At 41.5% G+C, this 26,102-nt stretch overlaps 2 long non-coding RNA genes across 2 annotated transcripts; both read left to right on the top strand.

Annotated features, from left to right (window-relative positions):
• Positions 1 to 19,650: 19,650 nt before the first annotated feature.
• Positions 19,651 to 24,956, top strand: LOC122407657 (uncharacterized). Its single transcript, XR_006260247.1, has 2 exons — positions 19,651 to 19,836; positions 24,654 to 24,956. It is a non-coding gene; the product is annotated as an uncharacterized lncRNA (long non-coding RNA).
• LOC122407658 (uncharacterized) lies at positions 20,120 to 20,973 on the top strand. Its single transcript, XR_006260248.1, has 2 exons — positions 20,120 to 20,202; positions 20,351 to 20,973. It is a non-coding gene; the product is annotated as an uncharacterized lncRNA (long non-coding RNA).
• Positions 24,957 to 26,102: the final 1,146 nt, after the last annotated feature.

Raw genomic sequence — 26,102 nt, 5'->3', positions numbered from 1 at the left:
GTTGCAATGAAACAAAGACGAATCGTGCCACAGTTTGTACGTGTCGTCGAACCTCCATCGATTGTCTACATTGACTAATGGACTTGAATGACGATATGGAAGAATCTGTGAAGTTTCCTTGTACGGGATAATAGAAAAAATTAAACGGTACTCTTTTGAGGACATTTCTTCACTCCGTTCCAAAAGGTAAAACACACGTCTGATTAGGTTAAACGTGGGCGTACACAACGTAGCGAGCGGATGATTTTTACACATCCTGCGATAAAGAAAAAGGAACGTGAAGTAAAACGAAAGAACCGTGGACATAAAGCTTTCGTCCATAAATATTCCTGTCGTGAGGATAGTCGAGAGTCTTAAGTATCCGTATACACATATCAGAGTGTCTGTTAAGTTACACGAGCTTAGAGATCTTTGCCTGTGGAGTTAAAGAGGAAGCTGTAAAGAAAGTGTCACTCGACACCGCGCGCCAGACGCTTTCGATGAATTAGCTCATGGTTCAACAGAACAATCCGCCAGTGGCAGGAGCTACGACTAGACCGAGTGTGAGAATTTAATCTTCACTGCGGAATCTCAAGAATAGCTGGGGCAAAATGAGTCAGGCAAAAAAAAAACATCAATTTCTTAGCACTACGTTTTTTGGGAACGTGTACTCTGCTTGATGAAAAAATTATAACAATGCTGATGGAATAATTAAAAACTTACGAGAAAAGGAAAAAGTCTCTGGAGCAGACTTTGCTCGCTTGTCAGTTGCTTTCACAAGCGCATTAAGTTTTCAGTGACATACGCGTGTTCTCCTGGCAAAATGTCTGTCGTATTCGGTGCACACGAGCTCCATAGTGCACTGGCTCATCCCCGTCAATGAGAAAATCCCTGTCCGAAAGTCTCGCATTACGAGGCTTTTTCTCTCCTCTCTTTCGCTGGATTTCACTTTTTTTCATTTTTTTTTCATCCACGGCTATATCCTCGGCTCATCTTCGTGTTTTTTTTTTAGAACCGATAGAAATCCTACTTTTCCAGGATTCTCCTCACTTGTGTTCATCCCTACAGAGATCCCTGCAAAGATGGATGACAGGTCGATGCGACACCCCGATATTGCGACTCGAAAAAAAGACTTTCTCTTTTTCATTCTACGCACATAAATAAGAAACACGAGATTTTTCACTGATAAAAGTAGCAAACTCAGAGACTTAGACGGGACAAGAGATACCGGATCTGGTGAACGTTTCGATCGTCGACACAATCGATTACAGCGGCGCCATCTTCACTCACCCTGAAATTCATTCTCCCTGAAATTGTCCTGCTTCAATCAGCTTGCTTGATTCATCGCGTCAATCGCTGACTTCACATCAAAGCGCATACAATCTTGAAGAAAATGAGGATAAAGGAGAGACGGGAAGAGATTAAGGCCGAAGCGCAGCGAATGATCGAGAGGCGGCAGCTGCGAGAAGAAAACAGCGAGATTTTTCACTCGTGTTAATGCTCGTATATACTTTCATACAGTGGAGGTGATGCGAAGAGGAAAACTCCGGAACAACATCTCTTCTTAATCTTCCGAACGAGCACGGAGCTCATATACACGAGCATTCACGTATTTTACTATGCGTCGTCGGCAAGAGCTCCCCTGACAGATTTACACCTCGACCATTTGTTGAGTAAACAGTTGTATATTTTAATTACGAGAGAAAAACATGCTGCTCTTCCTTGCGTGCGTCTGTCTCTCGCGATGGCTGTTTTTCTTGGGGCTCTTCGTCGGTTCCCGATCCGGAAATTCTTCGACTCGACTGGTTAAAAAAATATTATGATGCTCGTTCGGTTCTTACGAATGGTTTCGAGCAATCCAACTCGTAGACTTTGAAATAAAGTCGAAAAATAAAATGACTTTACAACATGTTAACGCCACAAAATATAAAACCCGCTCGCATTCTAACGTTCGTTATCACTTTTATCACTTTTCATAAACTCAAGCTTTTTTTCATTCGGTTAACTCAAGTAGAATAAATTGCGTGTAAAGAGGGAAAATAAAATAGTGAAGCGAAGACGAAAATTACGTTGTCCGGTTGTGCGATTAAAAATAACAAAAGTTTATTGACTCTTCTGAGAAGTTTATGAAGCGATAAAGCAAGCGTCATATCCGGAATCAAATGTCTGGGTGGAGTCATGAAAAGCGGCGTCGAACGAGATTTTATTCTGGACTCGGGGTCGTTTACTTTGTGCACTTTTCTACGCGTTCATACGCAAATGCATCAAGCGCAGATTCATCGTTTATCGCCAGAGGGACTGAGAAACTCGACGATTTTCACACTTCCCACCCCCGCAAAATTTTTCTCCGTCCATCCTCGTTTGCAGGAAATAAATTGTGGTCAACTGAGCTCAACCCGGATTAAAATTCGTACAGCACGACGGGCGAGAGAAAAACGGACACGGAGTGACAGGAAAAAAAAACAATGCAGTAAGAGAATCGTGTTACAACAACTGAAACTGGCCTTGAGAAGAGAAACATGTGGATCGAACAGTTGCTAGAATTTTGATACGAGCTGAACATTTTCTACCGGCAGTTTTAGTCCGTCACTATTAAGCTATGACGACCTATCTGGAACATTCTCCATACCTGCTGTGGAGAACAACCACAATAAAATTGGTCGACATTTCACTAGAAATGTGACTGCAGTTTGAACGCTTTAATTAACTCTTCGTAACACAAAAGTTTGCAAAAGGTCCTACTCAGTAAACATCAAGTATGAGAGATTAATCGAATTGAGCACCAACATTTTCTGTTCAAAAATCGTTCCGGTAAGTATGATGACATTCGGACGATGAATTTGAAGCGAGAATAATTGAAAAATAATTTTTCATCGCCCAGCCTGTCATTTATTCCAGTCTGAGAAAATAGTCCGGCAGAGCAATCGGTTCATATTCACGCCAATGTGACTATATGTACGCACAAACGTAGATTCTATGAGAACGGATATAGATGGCGCTCGTGCGAACCCGTCCCACTTCCTTTTCCGGCACTGAGAACTCGCGACAGTTGGATTAATGATTTCGCGCTCGATTTATAACGCGACCGTGCGGATCCCTTGTGCAAGAAAGTCGTCCGTCACCGGAAAGTCGTTTCTCAATCAAAGAAGCTTGTCGCTTCAGTCGCACCGTTCTCCCTTTGCGTTTCCAGCAACATACCCTAAGTAGAGAACATTCTAAAGAAAGAGAGAGAGAGAGAGAGAGAGAGAATGAAATGGAAACAAAAAAGAGCGAGAGAGAGCGAGGTTTTGTGTGAGCCCTTCAGCAGAGAACATACAGTAACTGTCGCTCATGTTTCCTCAGTGAATTCCACCCTTACATAGCTTTTGAGTGTACAAAAACGTGGCTACATAAGCAGTGTCCCGAAAGTAACATTAGATCTTACCAGCGCGTAGAGATTGTGAAATGACGAAATGAAAATTCTTAAGGGAAAATTCTTAAAAATCCAGCTGTCACCCTGTTGGCAGCTGGATTTTTTGGAGTATTTTCGTGAATTTTTTGCGGCGAGGAAGAAAAATAGACATTTTTAATTTGAAGGGTTGAATAAAAGTCTATGTTTTTGTTCCTCGCCGCAAAAAATTCGCGAAAAAAGTCCAAAAAATCTAGCTGCCACACGGGGTGAGCCCCTTAATCTATTTTTGTCTACAATGAACCGATACTGAAAATTTCATTTTAAAGATTTCTTTCTTTGAGTCCAAGCATCAATATAGATTAGACGGCGTTTTCTGGACGCCACGCACCTTTGGATATCACCAACTGACGAAAATCATGGCAACGGTGAATCGAAAAACCGAATGTGAGAAATCTTTTTTATGTCCAGACCTTCAACATCGTTGAACTTTCAAGTAAACAGAAGCAACTTTTGGGACGCCTCATACGTAACTCCATAAATACGTATATGGCTAGTTCTTTCAAAGCGATCCTTGTGAGTTCCGCTTAGCTCTCCAACGACCCAGAAACCTCTGCAGCAACTGGTGGTAGCGAGGATTGCCAACACGCAATACACCGATGGTTTTCCGAGCAAACTCTCTCGCGTATTCCACACCACAGAGAAACTTGACGCTATTGCATAGTAGCAGTAGCAGCAGCAAGTAGCCCCTCATTTTGCTGCTGCTGGCCACGAGCAAAGAGAGAACCCTCTGGCAAACGGACACAAGAGAGCCAACTCGACCCTCCTCTGCCACAATTAATTATTACGTTTCAGACCCTAACGACGAAGACCCTTTTGCGGGTAACCCTGCACCCCTGTATGTACTATTTAAAGATATACAGTGTTGCATGCTCTCGTGCTAATTTGGAAAATTCTCTCAAGTTTCTACCCCATAAGGAGGGTTTTAACGTAACCCTCGATTTTGGTCCTTTAATTAGATTATTAACATGGAGAATAAAGATTTTTGGGCAAGCTTTAGGCCACTAATTATGTCTGGAATTTTTTAATCTCCAATTAATCTTCGAGTGAGTATTTCGTTATGATTGTTTCTCAACGGGGATGTTCAATTTATTCTCCCCATAATATTCTCCCCATTTTATACACGTTTGTAGGAAAAAAAGAATTTGGCCTAAAGCTTAAGCAAATTCTCGGTTGTTGACGGAATTTTCATAGGCTAAGAAGTGGCACGTACTACATCGACGATTTCATGTCCTCCTTTGATCTTTGGCGTTCCCCCGGTCGTGTGCGTTTTCGTGGTTATACACACAACATCGCGCGCAGCCATCCAGACGAAATTAATTTCGCTCGAATGCTTCTGATTATATCTTCTCGACGTATCGTAGATCGTCGGGATCATCCAGGAATTTCGGAATATATTCGTCCAGAATGTGCTCCACGCGTAAAAGGGGCAAGCATGGAATTTGAAAACGGTATGTAATCTGGTAAACAGCTTATAATGGAAAGTGAACAGTTGGCTGCGGAGTATTTTCTTTGATGTTGGGAACACCCTCTTAAACGGAGTGTCATTGAATCATCGTGCGAGAACTTTTATGGAGATGGTCGCCTGTCAAACGAGCGTAGTAATGAAAACTATTCAACGATAAGCAAACGAAAAAGCGAATCGATTCAACAATTTCTTCGATAAAACTTCGAGAGAAGACGGAAAAGAGATTCCTCGAGGAAGGAAGTAGTGTTCAGTGCTTGGTTATAAAGTCGTCTCGTGGTTGTCGGGCAATTGGCCCATCGTATAGTTAAATTGGCCTGGAATATGAGCTGATTAAAAAAGCCCATAAAATCTTAACGACCGAAGTGCGTATACACGGAGAAGTTTTATTCCGCCCCAGGTATATAAGCCTCTTGCATTGATGAAACGTTGGATAGAAAAAAAAGGACGAAAAAGTGAAGCAAAAAGTAAAATGGTGGAACGAGCACGCATTGCACCGATGCTCTCACCGATATCTCTATACTCGCGTGTACACAGTTTAACATTTAACGTAAAAAAAATACGTATGCGCTCTCGTGAAACACGCGGCTCGTTCCCGGAACGTTGAAAATTATTTATTAACGCCGGTGTAATTACTGGACTCTGGGCGGTTGAAGATATATGTCTGCTGGATTAACGAGGACTGACCCTCTTTATGGTAGCCTCATGCAACTCAGTACTACTGTTTAAATATAGTTATATCTATATTGATGGGTTCTAATAGAGCCGCGATAAAATGTCATTATCTTCAATGCACGAAGAGGATTAAATTATCCGTGATAGACAAATGTAGTCTGCGAATTTAAAAATACACCCACACAAAAGTAATAAGCTAATATTTTGCAATAAAAACTCATACGGACGATGGCCTAAGTTATAATTATCTGTTATCTAATCGGCTCGTACAATATGAGTTTCTATACAGACTCTGAATACGCGTTCATTTGTGAAATAAATAATGCGAAACATTTGAATTAATGTACTGTGATAAAATATGATGGTAGGATTATAATTACATAGCAGAATTCGTGAGGAGTTGAATCATAAGAAAGCAGCTTGAAAACATTTTAACGTCGTATAAATAAATAATAATTAATATTAATACACTTTTGTCTTACACGCGGAAGAATAAATTATATTAACTGCTGGAATTTTCTGTAAGTGGAGCAAAATCCATGGAAAATCATTGAAGGTTTATTTGCAAAGGTAAATCATACATGTTGTAAATGTAATTACTTTTTTAAGAAAATGTTTTTTTTTTCTAACAGCTAGTGGCATAAGCAAGAATGTTAAGCCCGATCTTTAACGGGCGTCTTCCAGGCTGGAAATGGTTAAAGTGCGTAGTAACTTTGCTGGGGGCGCTGCAAGAGAAGTGTGGAGCGTGAAGCACGATAAAGGCGTGAAGCAAATTCCGGGAGCGCGTTTTATGTGCCGGAAAATGCGACGGTTTTCATGGAACGCGTATGTCTCGGATGTGTAATGCCAGAGAACAGCATATATTCTATACGTAGAAACATGTACGCGTATTTATATAGTCATGGAAACATACATAAGACACATCCGTAGAAAAGTATATTTTATGCAGCCCACGAGGCATTTAAGGGGCACAAGTGTAGCTTGAGAAATGAGGCAAAGAAACTAATTCGTACGGGTACGAGAAGTTCTTACGAAGCGTCAAAGCGCTCTCAGAAAGAACCTCTTAAACATCGTTCTCCCCAACGCTCGAATTATTAATGCATCTGACACTTCATTTTTTACTTCCTCAATTCAGCAGGTTTCGCAAAAGCAAATAACGAAAAATAAGAAGGAAATGAAAATTAGTTTATTGTTATTAGGTTTGTTAACAAATTGGTATTTTATATTTTGGTATTTTGGCATTTTGATTATCCTTCACCATGATCTTGAGTAAAAATCGTTTCTTTTCGGGAACCAAAAAATTCATTTTCTTTGGCCGTAATACAGACTTGACTCGAGGTTTAGTAAAAGAGCACGATGACGTCGAGGCTACATGAGAAAAGCTTGGGTGAATTACGCTCCAAATACGCCGAGGACATCGTTCGCGTACCAGCACACCATGGACCGCATCTTTATGACGGCCATTAATGTCCAGTGCAAAAGCTCTCCAATGGGGTACTTCGTGATGGTCACGGCACCGCCTTTATGAGATCTACACGTTGCGTCAACGCCATCTTTGTTTATCTCTCTCTCTCTCTGCGTCTCGCTTTTTGTCTCCTCTTTGCTTTCAAATCTTACTCGTTCGCTTGCTTTTTATCTATGTCATTATTGTATTTGATGGGGCTTAGGTTAGCAGAAGAGGTTACGGATGGAGTAAACGTGCACCGCTAACATCGTGGAGACGAAAAAAATTGAGGAAAAAGTCGAAACTTGAGAAAAATGATGAAATACAAAATTGAGGGGCGTTCAAACGTATAAGAAAAAAAATTTTGCGTTAAATGAAGAAGGAAAATAACGAGAAAGAGCGAGAGCTTGAGGAGATCAAAGGAGAGAGCGAATGAGCGGGCATTGAAAGAGTCAAAAGAGTCGAAAAGCAGGTGTGGGGAGGGGGATAGGATGCAGAGAAAGAAGAAGAACGAGAGAGAGAGAGTGGGCGAGCGAGAGGTATCGGGCAAACGAGTGTAGCGTATGATTTAAGGGGGTCTCGGAGCCCACCCTACATGCGCCAAGGATATGAGTTACTGCGCCATATAATTCCATAATTCAGATTCATACCCGGAGTTTACGGCGTCTGGGTAACAAGCAGACTGCGCCCGTTGTTTTATGGCCATATCTCTTTCTTTCTCTTTTCCTCTTCCACTCCTACGCTATAGCCATTCGCCTGATTCGCGAGTTTTACTATATTTCTCCACATACGTATATCGAGACCGCCATCCTTCTTTCTCTTTCATCCCCCATGTGTTTCAGTCACCGCTCAGGCCAACTTCCTCCTTCCTCATCCACTCTCTCATTCCCTTTTCCTTCTTTCCTCGCTTTCGTCTCTTTCACTCTCGGTTCCGGCGCAACTCCAATTCGTAAATCCCTCTACGAGCTCTCCCAACCCTCTTCCTCCCGCCCCTTTTCTTCCCGAAAAACTGCCAAAATATTCACGAACCTCCTGCTGAGTTTATTTTTGAACAATCACTTCAACCGCCATCAGAATCCCTGATAAAATAACTCGATGGAACGCCAAAAATGAACGGAGCCAAGTTTTTTCTGTTTTTCAATGAATTCAAAATCACATTTTCTCGTACTTCGGAGGTTCAAATTGTCAAATATTTATGTGATCTCAGCTCCGCTACGTCTACTTTACGCATACCCCCGTTTAAAATTTCTTCTCAGTAAGTAAAAGCTCTTACACCAAGAAGAAAGCTACGTTTGCTGTGTTTCACGTACTTCATATCGAGATAAACAGAACCCTGACTTTGCTCAAGATATCGCGAGTGGCTTTCTTCATGATGTATGAACCCTCCTATGAAGTTCAGATACATGTCGGCGTATTTACCTTTTTTCTGTCTCTTTCCCTCTATTTCTTCTCCCCATTGGTTAAAAGTACGTAAATGTTCCAGAACAATCGTTCAAGTGATCTTTCAACCCTCCAAATTTCCAGCCCCCTTTCACGTGTACAAGTCTCTCCAGAAAAAGGCCTTCTCAACAATCCGGATAATTATATTATTCATTTTTTCCCCGCTCAAAAGTTCGCAAAGAAGCACTTGTCAGTGTGTCGTATGAATTCACGACATTTGTAACAAGAGAGATTTCTTCGGACCTTTATTACACAGTAAACATATTCGAGAATTCAAAGTAAAAAAAAAGTTTTAAATCTCGAGGGTTTCGGTTGATTTTTCAAGAGCAAAAGCGTCGTCGAGATTTTCGACAGCAACAAGATAATCCAAGGAAATTATTAAATGGACGAGTTTTGAGGACGTCACGCCTCTGTCGATCGGTTCAACCCTCAAAAAATTCTCACTCAATAATTACACAGACGCAAGAATGTGAAAAAGCGTAATACACATAAAATATGAAAATCATCGATACTCGATAATGCCAAGAGTTCAAAATTGTAGAGAACTGCCGTTGACGTTTATGAGCGAGGCGTTTTCATCCCCTTGGTTGGAACAACGTTCGCGGCGATTTTCTCGGGCGTTGGAACATCGAAGGGGGCGGAAAGGGGCTTCGCGTAAAATATCCTGAAGTGATGCGCACACGTGGGGGAGTTTGCGAGGGCGAAGGGAAACAACGTGGGAGCAATGTGTCTACGTTTCTGTATGGGAGTGAACAGAAAATTCGAGTGAGTAGCTATATAGATATGGAGTTATATATCTATTCGTGAATTATTACCCTTACAAACGACTATCTCGCGCGTGTCCCTCCTATCGATATATTCGTTTCACTTTCCACCCGCGCGCGACATCCGAACAGAATAGGAGCTCCGGAGTATCCACTGTCGAAACGAGAGAGTGCTAAATCATGTTCCAAAATCTCGGGCTCGCGATCCCAGAACAGCAATTTTTTTAAATTCTTTTTTCCTCGATCTGTTTCCCTGTTCTTTTTTCCTCTGTTATTCTTTTTCGAACACGATCCCCCTTCGATGTCCCCGCAAAACTTTCACTGAACGAAACACAAAAATCGAACTCATGAAAACCGATGTATTTATGTTATTACAACGTGAAATGAAATTTCATTTTTCAACAGCCACCCCTCGATCTGCAGTCGTCCTTCTCAACCCCCTATCAGACTGTCACTGCAATCCAACTGAAACTTTTGTGCGCTCACGGTGCTTACAATTTATTCTTTTTTTTCCTCATAATTCGAACAATTTACCAGATAAGTTTGCTCCCTCAATCGCGTTTGTTATTCTGCTACATCAATCATTTTTTTTCGTTCATTCAAACTCCTTCGGAATTGGTTCATACTTATGTTTTTCGAAAGCTTCAATTTTTATTTTTCTCAACTTATCTCGTTCTGTATATGTAGAGATAAATGTAAAATGGAAGTAAAAACCAGCTGTCCATTCGTACTTTGAAGTTCACATCGTGAAATTCTTTCAGGATTCAGCGGATTAATGAAATATCGCAAAAGGACTCGCTCGCTCATTTTTTTGACACTGCAATTTTCTCTTAATGTCGAAACGGATGGAGAAATAAATATTTCATGCATACACAGACGACGCACGGATATTTCTGTAAGTGGCGTGTGAGATGTAGGAAAATTGGCGGGTGTTCTGGTGCCTCGCTCCGTCAAGTACCGTGACGTTTTTCAAAGCTAATGCAATCTCGTGTTACGAATGGGGGGGAAAAATGATGACTGACAGCAGTGAGACTGTATAACGGTCACCGAAAAAAGACTTTAATCAGATTATCCATACGCTCCCTGTTTTGTTCTCTTTCTGTTACTTTTTCTACGTTACACACACGTGTGCACATAGCAGGGTGAAACAGATCCGCCTATAAAATCGACGGTTTTCCTTTTCCATCGTTCGTTAACGTCGAGACTCACTGTTTTATGTACATCTCTGATGTCTCGGGGATTCCAAAGCAGACGGGATTTATCGTGACTGTCGGAAACTGGCAGCTCGATCTCCCATCAGCTTCTCGTTCATCCGGAATAACGAAATAACGAGAGAAACCCTTATCCTTCATACGTCAGCGCTATCACTTTTTATACACTCGATTTTATTTAATATTTATTTGTATGTTACAACCGTGAATTGGAGCAGGTGTGCGTACACGGTAGACGGTGGCGAAGTCGGCTGCGTTGGATGAAATTTCAATCCGAAATTTCATCGATTTTGAATGTTGCCGATAGCAAAGCTGCATGATCGTCACCGCCGCGACGTTCGGGTTAATGAGTTCTGACGAGACTTTGGCCACCCCTTCTTGGCGACTCTCGCTTATAAATTACGCTGAAACTTCGTACACGTCTCGCGGTCATTTGAATCGTCCATTTTCATGATCTCGAGAACTTTGTCTCGAGTTACATTTCTCGAGTGAATTGAATTCAGCTCAGTGAGAGTTGCGTTTGAAGTTTATTTCCGAGTGAAATTATGGGAGCATAAATACGAGTCGGGAGGTATATTCGAGAGTTACGACGGCAAAGGAGACGAGCAGATGAGGCGTTCGACGATTTATCGCTATAAAACGGCATGTGTGCTTTGAACGCTACATCACTATTAGGCGAAGCAACTGCGTTCGTCAGTGCTTCGAGAATGAAACTGCTAATATGCAGAGGTCCAAAGATCGGTTGAACGCTGAGTACGCGTAATAAAATCGATGAGGCTCTCGATTCACTCGCGTGTCATATACTCATGCACCAGCGGTCGTAACAACCGTGATCCATCGACGTTCAGGCCAATTTATGAGGCGCATTATTATTCACAGGAAAGCGTGATCTTCGCGATTGCGTGTGAAGGATAAAATTAATACGGCGCGAGGAAAGTTACGTTCCATTTAATGCGCGATGGCTGCAATAAAAAAGTTACAAAAATTGGCGCTCATGGTCGAAGCCATCCATTCATTCGATTCCCATCTCTGTTTCTGCTGTTTCATGCAGCTCTTCAGTTCGAGATGGTCAATCAAAACGATCTTATGAATTCACATTCCAAATGTGCAATATATGATAAATAAAAGACAATTCGAGCTCTGGACTGAGTGACGAGAAATTTAGAGAAAGAGGGGAGGCTCGCATATTTCGCGGTGAGGTAGTCGATCCGGTTGAGGTTCGTAAACTGACGCTCGTCTGGTCTCGATTGCTTATATATCCATGTAAGCATCCTTGGTACCCTCGTAAAGTTGCGAAACCGAGCACTATGATATTACAGAAAGGCTGTTCCTTCGCGCTCCTCCGCGTCGGTTCTCTCGGATCAGTCGCGCGCGAACAGCGAGAGAAACGGGAGGGAGAGAGAGGAGAGATTAACGATCGTAAAGAACGTTCGCCTAGTAATTTGGCTGGCGTTACGGGCCGACCATAAATCCGAGTGCATATCTGCGTCGTAAAGCGCAAAGCGATGCCGCGCGGGAGAGCGAGAGGTGAGAGGAGCAAAGACTCGCGGCATCGCGGCGCTACGCTCCTGACGTCAGGAACGGACAATCCTTTCCGATTCGCCTGATACGGAAAGCGTCTATACCGGGTACGTCGAAAGTTGTGCGAGAAATTGAGGATAGATCCCAGATTTCTTAAGAGAAAAATTTTGAGTCCATTTTTTTCTACCGAGTATTGTCGTCGCTGCTGGGCTACACATTATTCAATGCGGTATTAGCTCTACTGGTGCGTCATGACGGCGTGCCCCACTGGCTTTTCCTAATTTACGAATATCTCAAAAACAATCCCTCGCACAATGGCAAGTAGCCGAACACTTTTTTCTACAGTATTAAACTCCCGAACGCAATATTTTTGTAGCCATTTTCTCAACACCCTGTATACCGCGTTCTTCTATAACTTACCGAATCGTTGAGCAAACCGGAGAAAAAGAAGGATCCACAACTCACCATTGGTGATTCCATGCCTGCTCGCTCACTTTTTCCCCTCGCTACATACGCGGCGGCGAGAATCCTCGGATCCGCCTCCGATCGGCTGTAAATTTATTATACGAAATATCGGCCGAAGCTAACGCGGCTCTCGTAAAGCAACGCCTTTACCACACGCCAGAGCAACCCACGAAACAGCAGCAAACGCGGCAGTCTCGACATCCGGTAAGCCTGCCACGGATTGCTTGCCTTTCTGCCTTCTACATTTTGCCTGTCAGAGATATACGTATGGCGATGCATGCTCGGATCTCCCGCTGGCCCTCGTTTTTCTCCGTTTCTCTCTTTCTCTCTTTCTCATTCGACCCTACGGTCTACCCTATCTTCATCTCTCTCCGCAAAAGTGAGTCCGTGATTCGTGCTACCAGTTACGTAAAACCCCGTCACCGGCATATATGTATCGTGCACGTTGGTTAAGCCACCTTAATCCTCGGCCTGTCGAGAGTACGAGAGACGCCAATCCGGGATGAAACAATTACCGCGCCCTACAGCATACACACCTCGTTTAACTTACTCTCGCACGTGTTTCACCGCATCCTTCTTCAGTCGTGGAGCTAAATTCAGTCCGCAAGCGATGTCTTGTTAGTTATCCAACATTCGTAGAAAGTTAATACAAATTTTCGTCATTCCACAGATTCACAACCGTCATCATTTTCCCGATAAACCATCAATCTTAACTCCTCTTATTTCATTGAATCAACTAAACTAATCTTGGATCTGCAATGCTCGACGTCAACGCGATTAAATTTACAACATCCGGTTCATTTCATCCATGGTTCTGTACACACGTACACGCTCGCGCGTAAATAGTGAAACTCGGAGTCGGATTCGATTAACACGAGCCCACGCGAGTCCTCATCTCGTTTGCGAGATTTCTCAAGTAATTGTCGTACGTGCACAGCCAGCTGTGAGTACCCAACTGCATACAGCTATATAAATCATACCAGATTTTATAAATTTAACGCTTGGATTATAGTTTATGACTGCCGTCAAAATTCCGAAGCGTGAAACATCGCTTAAAGCTTCGCCCAAACCTTTTTTTTCTTTACGTACACACTTTATGAATTCACTTATTCAACTATCGTTTGTATTTACTCAATAATTAGCATAGTTCTTCAGTCGATATTGAAGAGCAGACACTTTTATTATACTACGCCAAATGTATTTTTGGTCTGGTAACCAATTGTGAGCTGACCTAATTTTTTTATGAAATGGTTAGTGGTTAAATTATTCTTGTGTAAACGTCGCGTAGATATGCATGTTGCCCTTTTCCCAGTCTATTTTTTGCCTACACATTTTTTTCACTCCCACGTATCACGAATCGATGGTTGTTTACATGCATATATATATATCTGTATCATATAACCATGGAAATTGGATTTCGCGAAATTTATTGGCGATACGTCAATATATCGATTGACGGAGTGAAAATTCAGTTTTTGTGGATTGCATGTGGCTAACCACGCTAGTATATATTCGTGGACGTTCGGAACGTGAACAGAAACACGATAGTATAACAAACGCGTATGAGCCACGGTGTGGAGGGCCATGAAGCTTTGTCCGTTTCCTCGCACCAGGGCGACTAATTGTATAGCCGACCACATGTTTTTTTAATATTTATTTTCCAACGATGATTGTCTCAATTTTCCACGCATCCGATCTCCCTCGATTTTCTATCTTCGCAATCGTGAAGTCGTAAAAATAAATGCCATGCAGCTTTTCACGTGCGTGTAAAAGTGGGAAACAAAATGTGGATCGAAAAAATGTCTGCATGGTATTTCCACAGGTCCCACCACAACGAAAATCACTAAATTTCGCCTCGATCGAGTTCACATCCAGCATCGACAGCATCGAAGAATTAATGCCACAGCCAATCCGGAGCATCGATGATAAGAACAGCTGTTTATCGGCGCGTCGGATTCGTCATCAATGACAACCACTCGCATCTCCTAAAGGGTGCATCGGAAAGAAAAATGCATGGCTAAAAAGTTTTTTTGTCAGAATCTAATGGCGAGTCGAGCTTGCAAAGGTGAAACAAATCTCAACGCCGAAACGCCCAGTGGCTCCTTGAATCGCGATAGTCTGTTCCCCGAAGCTCCAAGCCTGAACTCTGCACAGAAGTATCCACCATGCGGATATATCTGTACTCGTCAGATATAAGTGCCCCGACACAACGGCATGCACACGCCATCAAGGGAAGCACTGGCCTTTGCTCTATACATAGATATAAGCCGAACGCATCCGTTTGTCCGTCGACGTCGAGGCCCCTGTTCGTTTTACCGCCATTAATACAGATGTTACTTTGAAGCTAGGCAACACGAGTCACCTCTACACCGGAGTCATGTATATTTACTAGGATATACATATACATGTATGAGCAGTAAATATGCCTATATGGGACCGAGCACGATTGCCTAGCTCTTCAGTTCTCGCATGCTTATCGCCACTATGTATCTCTTGGGCTCGTCGACTCAACGTGAACCTAACTTTATAGTGGTCAATTTCTTACCTCTGTATATGCTGGAACTGCCACCATTACAGCGAGAAATAGCATTTTATAAGCTACCAACGAAACTCCAGGCTACTAATATTCCATGTTCAGATAAGGAATCAGCTTTGAGTGTATTCAATTCGAGGGCTCAAATGGGCGCTTATTGTGTTTTCAAAACCCGAAGGGTGGAACGGTCTGTAAATGCCTTCCTGATTCACAAATGAAATCTAAAGCGTTTCGATTCGTGATGAATTTTTTATTCCCGATAGAAATGTTAAGGGAGAAGTTGGAAGACGATTGTGTTTTCAAGCGTTTTATCAGTCGGTTCGCACGCGAAATTGGATCTTCGTAGGAGGGTAAAGATGGCTGCTCGGCTTCTGATATTAGTGACGCGGATTTCTCTGCGCATACGAATGGCGCGCGGTTAGATAGGACGAGACGTTTCCTGCTCTGATGATGATACTCGTTACGAAGGATATTATTCTCGCAACGTAAGCAGGATTTTGTGTGCTATAGGGATTTGCAGTATCGGAGGGCAAACACGGAAAGCTTTTAGCCGATACCGAAAGATCCCGGGAAAGAGAGGAATAGAGGAGGAAGAAAAAGTAAAATAGAGATCAAGGGAGGGTGAGGAAGAGAGAGAGAGAGACGAAATATCCGACAGGATGATGGGCAGGAGTGACGGGCAGCAAGTGTTCCGTAATCTAATGAACCCTTTTCAGCGGCCGACAACGCGTGCCTAATCGCTGACAACCCTGACAGCCGGAGACGCTTGAACTCCGCCCTCGCGCGCACACGCTCTACTCCCCCTTCCAAATTATTGCTGTATACGTGTGTTTCTGGCGCACATGGTGATACCACTATTCCACATGATGAACACACACGCACGAAACCAGATTTCTACGAGGTTATATCGAGGAGTGGAAAACACTGACTGAGTCTTCAGACACGTGGGCAAAGGAAAAGAAATTTCTTTACGATCTCGCGCAATCCTTGGTCAATCTGTCTCAACTCCTTTCGATCGCCGATTACTTTTTTGGCACAGATGAAAAATTTTCAAACCGAGAAATCAATGACACACCGAACACGTTCACTCATTCTTACTAAAATTAAGAAATTCGGAAGATTAGAATATTAGAAAGCGGTAGCACTTCGAAAATATCATTAGAATAATGGACTTGGTCTACATGGAACTTGGGCTAGTATGAGATCTTAGTTTTATTATTGATCTTAAGGAGCACCATGAAATGTTCGCCGGGTTGTTTGGCACTGTATTACGTTTGACCAAAGCTCAAAGAACTCGTGCCAGTTGTCCAAATGATTTTTACATGCTCCATCACGAAACGATGCCACCAAATTTGAGCTTCCCAAAAATACATTCCAACACAAATTCTAACACGTGGAAAGGTGTATTAATTTTTAAATTAATGAACAGTTGTACAAACAACAAGACGCTATTGCGTTGGTAGCGTTATTGATATCACTCCAGGCACACGTGCACATATCCGAAGTGCGTCAGTCTCCTCGGAAAGGAACGAAACGTTTCGTGGTGAAATATTACTCGAAAGTAGTAAAGCAGAAAAATATGATCGATAGATCAAAATATTTCTAATGTTTGAACATATCGACGCGTTCTGAAATTAACGAAAATTCGTTATCAATGTAAGTCAACACCTCGAACGCTCCAACACGCAAAAAAAACGATATTGATCAAGAAAATTAGCATACTAGATAAAAAAGTAGATATAAATTTATCGCACAGTCTGGTAAGTTGGGGTATATATTGACGTGGTTGGATCTTGGAGTGAACCATTACAGGCGATCATCTTAACTAGAATGTTGAAGCCCATCACCGTTTTTTGCCTCGTGCTTTTCGTTTCGGTGAGTATACAATTTGACGATTTAATAAAATGACCAACCTTTTGATTTTGTTCACGTGTGATGAACTTGAAGCTCGAATTTTGATTTTGTGATAATCGATTAGTCAACGATTTTGTAGAGCCCGTGAAGCATTGTTGATTTTCATTGAAAATTAATCGACAAAACCAGCTGAAATTTTTGAAAACGGATGGTTTATGTTTAAATGAATGACTTATTGTAACTTTTATAGGCGACTTATGCTGCTAGTCTTGTGAAAAACAAGAGACCACGCTGCAGGATGCTAAAGACAAATGTATCCGTAGTATAAATCAAACGTTTGAACAGATAAAACAATCGCTTAAAGAAGAGGATGCACAGGAAGTTAATGAAAGTGTTGATAAAAGTAGAAGAATGGTAAGAGGATGAAATAGTTAACGCAAATCTAACACAATCTGAATTGATCAAAATGCAATAACTGCGATACTGCGAATATCTGCGATACTCACCCAGATGTTGTTGGAAGGTGAAATTCCCGTGCTTAATTTTAATTTCGATGAGGAATAGCGAGAAGATCAAAATGTAGATTTTATCAGTAAGATTTTTTAATAATTAATAAAGAGGAAAAAAACGATGTCATATTGAAAAATTTTTTGCTCGAAAAACCAATTGCTCGTGGCTGCTAAGCCACGCTGAAACTTTGCCCATGTTTAACGTAGCTAGATAACTAATTATGCCACGTTGATTGGGAAGAGACAATTGGAAAGAACGTGAGCTACCTCTAACACGTTTCAACGATGCCCTCGTACGCAACAATTCGTTTTTAATTATAACCGAAAGTGGTTCACGTTGAAATGAGAAAAAGACATAGAAGCCACGAAATAGCCGGAGGAGTACACTGGAAATCGAATTCATTGGAAATTAGTGCACACGCAAGCGGGGCTGCGGCTAACGGCCAGTGAACTATAAAGCTCAGCGTGAGGTTATCGAGTACAGTAGGTTCCCACGGGACTAGTTTCATCGAACTCAAATAATTTGATTTCGAGTAAAACAATTTGATTTAAACTCAAACATTGGATCAGGTTCACCTGGCAGTTTGGCCGTTGAGTTCGTGCCTGGCGTAGATGCAGGACGTGACGAACGGAAAGGAAAGGAGCAAAGGTTGACGATCGCTCTTGGTGCCCTGGTAAGTTGACCCCGTGTGCGGCTCCACGCCGGCAAGCTTAGACTTTATGACAGGGAGGCCATTACCATGCTCGGTGCCTTTTTTACATACACCCATCTATTTATATATACGTGTATATAAGTTTCACCACTCCGTAAAACGGTAGGTAGCACAATCGCTCAGTCGTCTCCACACCGTTCCTATCTTGCGCCTCTAAATAATCGCATACAATGGGGGATTCGTGTGTCGACAGTTTGGCATGATAATATCCTGAGCCTCTGAGACTTTCACCACGTATTTGTTTATACAAAGTGTCCTGAAAGTCGTAACCTGAGTTTTCGACGAGATCTTACAATTTTCAAGAAAAAAGTTCTGCGCCACGTTCGTCTGTGATTCACCGTTGCAGAGATATCGATTGTACAGGGAAAGGCCAATCAGAAAACTGGAGAGGGAAGCGCGTACGGTGCTGCAGCGAATAGGAGAGCGCTTGGTTGCTAGGTGGGCTTGACACTCCCGCGCAGACGCACCGCGGATTGGTTGTTTCTTTTCTTCGACGATGTATCATTAACGGTGCATCGTAGAAAAAAATTGTTAAATACTTTTATGTTCAGAATTTTGCAATCGACTGATCTGCCCGATGCACGCACTATTGTCAGGACATCCCGTACGCATATTCGAATATACGTTCCCTCTAACTGTTCGGGGTAAAATTTTTATTTTTCTTATACATAAAATAACGATTAGGGAATATAACCGAAGCAATGCACATCGATGTATACGTGTCATAAGATACGTCTCGGATCGCCATTAATACCACTTAGAAAAGGCGGCATAAAGAGACGAGGAGTCATATAAGATAAGGATATCTCGAAAGCGAGCCCGGATCATTGGACTACTGTGTGACGAAACGATACACTCTCGTCTGCTTTTAAATCGATGTGCGAAAATATTTTTCTATTCAGTCGAAAAAGCCTTTTACGACTGGCAATAGCGATCGAGGCCAGCGATAAACCGATCGCAAATCGTTGTTTCGTGCCGTTTTAGCTGATACACGATTATGGCATTTTCTCCTCTTTCGAAAATCCACAAGAACACACAGCATCACCAAGATTCGACGATAACGCGAGTGCTCAAAGGAGAATAATGTTATTCGCTTGGGTACATCGCGAGGGCGATTACGATACATTTTATTTTTCATTCTTATTTGTCATTCCTCTGGGCTACTGAAATTTACGAGGAAGATTTTGTTAAATCAAAAACCGAAGAGTAAAAGCATACGCATTTCTCGAAATCGTGCGAAGATAAAATCATTGCTTCCAATGATTATTTCACACTGGAAAGGAGTCTTTGCATAATCTTTACGTCGCACGAAAGACAGCTGAGCAAAACAGCAGGTGCAACCATTCCCATATGCCAGAGACACATTGTTCGAAGTATAACCGCGTGTATATTGAAGTGTTGCTGTGGTTACGTTCGATAATATCACATGGAACAGCTCAATAAGAATCACTGACATTTGCGGATATGAATGAGAGCATGCATATCAAAAGACATGGTAGAATTGAATGATATAGAGAAACTGTCAAGACAAAGTAACCCTCGATAGATGAATCACGAGCTTCTGAAGAACAAAGTTCCCTGATCAAGAAGTATCGCTGCACTATGAACGAGCAGTAGACAGCACGCTCGTCGAATACATCAGTAGCGAAGCTCCCTGCGCGAAAGAAATTGAAGCGAATGTATCGAAATATTCGTGACATAAATGGCGATTAAAATGTCTGAAACTAGAAATAATCATGCGTCAAACGTGTGTCGGTTGTTCGCAAGGTGTCATTAAGTGTACATGCACGTGTGATCCTGCGTCCACGTCGCGAGGTAAGGATATAAGTGGCTTCCTATCTATAATTTACTCGAGTTTATACGCGATTGTAATGGGGCTATAGCGCGAGCGAGTAGGTACTGAAATAGCAAGTATGCATAAGAGTGCGGAAGGAGAATGGAAAATTTGAAGGAAAGTGTGGAGAGGTGTTGGACTGAATGCAATTTATGTAAGTATCGGGTTCGTACGAGAGAGTTAGCGAGCTCAATGGACGCGGGAGCGCGCTTCCTAGCGCGGAATAGTAGTGCGAATGAATAGATAGGGAGATAGAACTTTGGAGGAAACTTTCCCTTTAATTATTCTGGTGATTAGATGGATGTCTTGCACAGTATACGTGTATAATATCATGCGGCTTATCCGATGTACGTAAATATATGTTTATACGTATAGATATGGTAATAGCTCTTGGAGCGAGCGTTGTTTATACAGGCGATCATTACAGTAATTATGATAGTCGCGGATAATTATTATACCATCAATAAATTACGGTATAATGTTCGAACATTATAGGTTTCTGCGCGCATGATGATCGCTTCGGTCGAAGCCGAGACCAAACGGGGCTTGTATAATTTACATGGATATTAATGCAGCCGTAGCGCGCGACGATGGACGGCCGTCGACTCGACGATTACCTTAATACTCCCCAGCAATGTTCGTCTCTATATACCAACCGGCCTCTCCGCATTGTGTGCATATTATTGCGGCTGTCTCGTTCCTCGATCCCGTGTCCAGTGTTTACAATAGAAACCTGATGGACCCGGCAACTGCAGAGAATCCACCTCTACCTCGCCCCCCCCCCTGCTCTCTCTCTCTCTCTCGCTCTCTTTATCTTCCTATCTGTCACACAAATGCGCATTTCACTTTGAGCTGCATAGGGGTCACTTCAAACCCGAGGCATAATCCTTCATGCAGAATATTCTAGCGCTATTAGATCTATCCGATCCCTCATAAATCCTCTCAACAGGGCCAGTCCATTAATGTATTTTACAGCTATGTGCGTATAAAGGCAGTAAACTGGCTTCGATCCTGAGGATTTATTTGGAGAGAAACCCAAACGTAAAGTCTCTGCGGATATTTATTGCAATTTGTTTTTTCGACGTCATTATAAAGTGCCAGAGGCTGAGTTTATTTTTGGCATTTTACTCGAAGGCGAGACGACAGGGCAATTTGTGAATATCCCTTAATCAAACACATTTGTTTTGTTATTCGGCAATGACCTTACGAAGAGAGGATTCTTGAACTTTACAGACCTTCTGATAATTCGATACGAACATTGTTTTCTCGCGCATACCTGTGAACGGCGATAAGGTAATCAAGCGCGTGGAAAAAAGCCATTGTTTCCTTAGACGTATGGCGCGTGCATGCACGATTCACGAAGTGCCGAGATAAACGTTCTGCGTACACGGAACCGTTCTTAAAAACAATGCGAAAAAATACTCGCCTCGGAGGCAACGTAGCTCACCAAACCAGCGTGAAGAAAAGAGGGATGCTATGTATCCTGTACACTTTAACGACGATGAAAGGCTCAAATAAATAAAATAAGATGGCAGGTATGCGAGAAGGTTGCTAATTACTATACGGAAAACCGCGAAGCCACAGCTTATTCTATGCAACGAAGAAAAAGAGTGGGAAGCTATCGCGCTGCGGTCACGACCGGAGAGAACGCTCTTTTTTCCCATACTCGCTAAATTATTTATGTCTCTTTGTTACAAGGGACTCTCGTTTGTTTTTACATGCCTCTCTCTTCCTCGCGCTTATACCACGCGCACGTCTATGTTTGCGACATCGGAACAGAGCATATTTATATTCAAACTGCGTCACATCGAGGGTGAGCAATTGAGGAAGAAGGTTTATTACCTTTCCACAAGTATACATGAGTCGCCTCGAGCTTATTTTTGAGATCAGATCGACCCATAAATTGAGCTCCATGGTGGTATTTTTCTCTCTAAAATTTACGGTTTCCCTGATATTAAATGTTCAGTCAAAAAAACTCCGGGTGGCAAGTGTTTGTTTTATCTGATCAACAGGAATCTTCGTAAGTAAATAGTCATAAACTTCTCTCTTCTGGATCTCGGACTTTTTTCCCATTGATCTTGCTGCACAAGATATTTGTTGGACACCGGATATATAAGAAAGCTTTTGTTACATTTCGTTATCCTGTGCAGTGTTAACAGAGAGAAAAAGCCAGGAAAATGTGAAAAGTGAAGAAACTCCCTGCTGTAGGGAAATAAAAGGCTGAAGTGTTTTCTACCTTGTAATTACCTCTTTGCCTATAGGAAAGTACGGGTACATGTAATGCGCTTCCCTGAAGTCGTGACCAGTAGACTTTTCCAGCAAAAGAAATAGCATAAAATCGTAGAGGAGTGAGGTTGACCGCACATCGAACATGTTACAAAGAGCTCAAAGAGAATTTCTTCAACAGTCGTAGTTTTTTTTTATTTTTTTATTTTTTCATTGTTTCCATCGATCCTCATGATTCGTAACATCATCGTTGTCCCCGCTCTGCTCTACATGAAGAGCCTTGCTATTAAGAAAAGCGATGTTCATCTTTTAAAACGTGTTTTGTTCCGCTGGAGAATGCGACGATCTTTTTTGGATTTACCTTCTCAAAGTACAGAAAAAGTCCAGCAATTTGGGCCGATCGCTGCACCCCGATCATTTATTTACGCGGATACTTCTCTTTTAAATACGTAGTACAAGTTTAAAATGTACAGAGAAAATGACAACTACTACGGTGCTGGGAAATTGAAGAACTGAAACATCTGTCCGGCAAATTACGAGCGAGAGTGGTGACCTTTCCGCATTCACGTTTATACACATATCTATATGCGTACGTGAGCTTTTTTACTGGAGCTTTTTTCCACTCGTTTCTATTCAGAAAGAATAGTTGTTGGGAGGGTTTGCAAAATAATCGCTTTAAAAATTGCACACGAGTATCAAACGTTTTTCTGGATCGTGTATATCGTTGAGAAAAGTTGCACAAATGGAATATTGAGCTGTTTTTATATAAAGAACAATCGAGGGGGCACAGGAAAGCTTAGAGTTGGTGGATACTCTGTAATATTTATACTTTATGTGGTCAGCCACGTCGAACTACCTCCCTTTTTGCCCTCCGAAGCATCGACTGTCATTCTCGCTTTAATATTCTCCAACTTCCTCGCTGCGACTCATATTCGAGTGGAAAATTACATACGTCGGAAAATAAATTGCACGTTTTTCATAGCCATCCCCGACATCGAGGTCGTGACGAAAATTATCTATGAGTGAGTTTCAGGATTATTTCTTTTTCTTCTTCACCTCGAGTACTTCCCGATCGATCCTCCAAATTATTCAGATACAATGTTTCTAAGTATTTAAAGAGCCACTTTTTCATTGAAACAATTCATTACATTTTGCAGACAGTCACGCGATGGAGATTGAAACATACGTCGTTCAAAAATTAATTATTTGTCGAATCCCAATCAATAGCGAAGTACGAACGTACGAATCGTGCATTCGACGAACTTTTTTTACGGCAAATTACATAGACTTGGAGGAGAAAACTGAAAAAGTTATGAATGCAAGAAGAGAAGTAATTTTTTGCATTCCGGCTCCTCATACATTTTTTTCACCTCTTTTGATAGAAAAATGAAGATCTCGTGATAAACAATCGAGAAATACGCAGTATAAGTTTTCCTTTAAAAATGGGGATTCATAAAGTACTAGCGAATGTAGCTGAAGCTGGAAAATGTAGAATAATGCTCTGCTCACAGGTTGTAGGATAAATAGGGCGAATGGAACACGATCTATGCGCGAATATACATGTATATGGAATACGATGATGGTCTAACGGGTCAAACGTTTACGTGCGAATGAACCTTAAAGGGCCACCGCGAGAGATTGCTAATGGGATATATAGTCAGTCGGGCAGCTGCCCAGGCAACATTTTGGTTTACACTTGAGCGACATCAACGAGAAAACGATCGAGATATTGCAGCATCCCTGTTGCCCTTGCCTTCGGGTGAGAGACTTTAACACACATTTATACATGCGCACACAAATACGTGTGAAACTTTATGTACGAAGAAGAGAATCGTTCACGTGGGAAGTAAACCCTTTTGCTCAACGCTCTGGGCAATCACGCGAATTCACCTCTCGAAATGCTTCTTTTCTCCGAACAACCAAGCGCGTGAAACTTTCAGATTAATCATGTTGAATGAAACTACAAATAATGAAATATTAAACAAACGATTGATGAATACAAATGAATATCATTCGCACCGAAAAATTTGAGAATCTGAATACACCTGACGAAATTCAATTCTTTTATCTGAAAAAAAGATAAAAATCGTGCAAAATACTCCCGAGCCAACCAGTTGAGCCAACAATCAGATGAATAAAATTATTCGCACGTCATAGCAAAGTTTTCTGCTGCTTACGCCGCTCTAATTAAAATAGCAATCGAAGAACCAGGTCAGGCACTAATTAAACTTGAATAAGCAGTGAATTCAATATAATTGGTTGAAAAAGGTTGACAGTAAAATTAGTATTCCTGAGATACGAGTCATTAGGCCATTCGTAATTATTATTCGTGGAGACCGTAGAGAAAGGGACGACGCTGAGGCGAGAGTAATTTAGTTGCAAATGATAGGAAGGGCGGAATTTCGGAATGTAATTCACTCTCGTTGTTGGAGCGCGCGGTGCTGCTGCACTCATTGTGACTTCGGTGATACGTCATCACCGACGCGTGACTCTCCCCCTCGCATATACTGTACATAAACAACTTTCCTACATATATATACACCGCTATATGTACATTTATTTATATTTATAGATATACGTATAGTAAAAGCAACCGGATCTGGATTTCCGAGTTTCCGTGATGGATTGCCCGGACAAGCTGGTAACTCTGATATCGATTTATTATTCAAGAGCTGCTGAAACAAATCACCCCCTGTGTCTATACGTGTATCGTGCGCGCGACTGTATGATCTCTGTGGCAGTCGAGCTACGAGGCTCTTCATGTTTCCCGCTTTATATTATACACCACTGTGAGCACTCTATATGACTGTGTAAATGTATAGAATGATAAATACACGAACATTTATTGGCCGAATAAAATGATGTCTGTATATAAGTGCATGTTTTTATATCTTTATGTATACTGTGCCTCCGTCGTGGAATGTATTCTACGAGCAGAATGTTGATCCCGATTTATTTGATTGGGAAATCATTCAATCATTTTATAGCAAAGATAAATAAACAGGAGCTGCGTTGAATAGAGTGTTTTAACTGGTACGGAATCGCTGCTCTTTCATTATTTTTCAAATACATGACTCTCTCTCTCTCTTTTTCTCTCTCAGGTTTCGTTTTAGATATGACAGGACATGAACCATGAGACCGAGTGGTTTGTGTGGTACACGTCATAATATGACATCGGTTTTAAACGAAATGTAAACGAAATCGGCAATCTGAAATAGTATCTGCATGTAGTTTAGTTGAAGTAAAGTAAAGTAAAGTATTAAGCACACTGGATAACAAGTATCTATGTATGGTGGAGTGAGTGGACGAAACACATTGGTAAAGCGGGGTCGAAAATTATTTTGTCAAATAGTTATCAGTTATTGGTTATTGTTATAGATTTAGGTTTAAGTTGATTCTACCACTAGTGATCATAAAACCCACAAAATCCGGCTGCCACGCGGGGTGACCCCCTTAAGTTGGATTTCATTATTCTAATCGATCAATATCGCGTTATCAGAAAAAAAGATTCCAATGCTTCAGTCGGAAATTCTGTCGTTATTTAACGACTTAATCTTAACATTAACATTTATAATACTTTGTAATTTTTGAATTTTGAAATAAAAAAATTTTATTCTCTTTTTTCGATATCTCTTTCGACGAGGCAGGGAATAATTTTAATGAAAATTTTTTTTTAATAAACGTCTATTCCAGAGTTCATTCTGATGGGTGATAAATCATTGCACCTGAACACTAGTCTCAGTGAAAATACCCTACATGTTAATCAAGTAGTGTGTATCTCTTGGAAGGAACAAAAAAATGAATTAACAATAACAAAATGTCATCTATATCGTGCCCTAACACGAAGAATTAGATTTTCCAATATCCTGTGAAATTTTTTCAAGTTCACAGTACACAAAAAATAGTCAAATCAAATCATAAGTAACAGCACGAATGCTGTTGGAAAATTGAAGACAAGTACATTTATGTTTTATGTCACCTGGACAGTAGTCAGTCCAAAAAACAAATGCACGATGATTTA

The sequence above is a fragment of the Venturia canescens genome, chromosome 3, assembly GCF_019457755.1.
Source record: "Venturia canescens isolate UGA chromosome 3, ASM1945775v1, whole genome shotgun sequence".
Lineage (NCBI taxonomy): Eukaryota > Metazoa > Arthropoda > Insecta > Hymenoptera > Ichneumonidae > Venturia > Venturia canescens.
This window is presented reverse-complemented; position numbering and strand designations above follow the sequence as displayed.